The 1,825-nt window shown below is 38.7% G+C and overlaps 1 pseudogene; it reads left to right on the top strand.

Moving 5' to 3' along the window:
* The first annotated feature begins 259 nt into the window (after positions 1-259).
* LOC145247186 (uncharacterized) lies at positions 260-844 on the top strand (annotated as a pseudogene).
* The last annotated feature ends 981 nt before the right edge of the window (positions 845-1,825 follow it).

Here is a 1,825-nt window from a genome sequence, read left to right as displayed (position 1 = left end):
AGAATAGAGTGGATCATTGTGTCTACATGCGACACAACAGTGAGGAACGAATCACCATCATCTCATGGGTCGACAATTTAATTATCGCAGCCAATAATAATGATTCGCTCAACACCACCAAGCAGATGTTGATGTCCGAATTTCAGATGAAGGACCTTGGAAAACTCCGGCATTTCTTAGGGATAGACTTTGACATAACTCAAAGTCGTATACTGATGAGCCAGGAACGGTAGTCACAAAAATACTGGAAAGGTTTGATATGACCAATTGCAAACCCAGGACAACTCCATGTGAACTAAAGTGTGATCTAACCGAAAATGACTCTGACCTCATTGACCCCAGAAAGTACCGTGAAGTCGTCGGCAGCCTAATCTATCTGATGATCTGTACCAGACCAGATATAAGCTATATCATTGGCAAGTTGTCCCAACACTTATCAAAACCGCATGAGCAGCACTGGACGGCAGCCAAACATGTACTTAGGTACATAAAAGGTATTATGCAACACCAACTATGCTATACAAAATCAAACGATCAACTCCAGTTATTCGCGTACAGCGATGCCGATTGGGCATCAAACCAATACGACAGACACAGTATATCTGGATACTGTTTCAGCCTAACAAAAGGCGGTCCACCCATTTCCTGGAAGTCAAAAAGACAACCCACGGTAGCGTTATCCACATGCGAAGCCGAATATGTGGCATTAGCAAAAACAACCCAAGAAGGTATGTACCTCACACAATTACTAAAAGAAATGGACTGGTATAAGGAATACACACCCATTAAAATATTCGAGGACAGTCAAAGCGCTATAGCACTTTCTAGAGACCCAGTGCATTGACAAAGATGCAAACACATAGACATAAAATACCATTTCATCAGGGACGCTTTGAACAACGGCAACATAAAAATTATCTATTGCCCCACAACAGACATGCTCGCAGACATCATGACCAAACCCCCAACCCGAGCAAAACTAGAAAAATTCAAACCACTTTTATTCGGGCTTTAAATTCGTTTTTTTGCTGATGTGATGCTCTTATATATACGCGTATTCTTTCTTTATAAACACAAAAAAATTAAAAAAATAAATAAATAAATAAAAATAAAAATAAAAAATAAATAAAAAATAATAATAATAAACAAATAAGTAAATAAATTAAAAAAAAAAAAAATACGCTCACACTCTAAGAGCAAGCAGGGGTGTTGAAAGTCCGATAACTCTTGTATCCCTATTACCTCCCTTTTCCCTGTACATATCCCATAACCCCTTTTTGTTCTTCCCCTTTTTACAATAAAGAGTTCTCCTCATCAGTCAACACGTGTATCTATTTTCCTCCTTTGAATTCCTGTCCATTTTTGTCTCTATTTCACTAAAATGCACCACTCAACAACCTGATCTGAGAATATTTTTACCAGTGGTTGGTGGTCCACTGTAACCAATAAATCTGGTCAGGCTAAAACAAACATCCTACAAGACTCCAATCCATATATCAATATTAGTGCCTCACCCTCTATGGGGGGAGTAGTGAGATTCTGCATCCTTTATAAACTGGGATCTGGCCCAAATCATTTCTCAGTCAGGTTCTAATTCCATTTAGCATTGTCGGTGTTTCTGAAACAAAAAATGCCCGATGCCAACCTTGCTATAGTCTGTTGAGAGTCAAGTTGCCCTGTTCATTTTGAATGTTTTAACCCACTTCCTTGATTTTCCGCACAATGTTTTTTTTTTAACTCTTCAAAAAGCTTGCTTAGAGTAGCATCCCAATAGAACTTGTGGTCCTTCATGCACAATAATTCTCGAAAGGGTGACATGATATCG

This window comes from Euprymna scolopes, chromosome 25, assembly GCF_053919585.1.
Source record: "Euprymna scolopes isolate OS-2025 chromosome 25, ASM5391958v1, whole genome shotgun sequence".
Classification (NCBI taxonomy): domain Eukaryota; kingdom Metazoa; phylum Mollusca; class Cephalopoda; order Sepiida; family Sepiolidae; genus Euprymna; species Euprymna scolopes.
This window is presented reverse-complemented; position numbering and strand designations above follow the sequence as displayed.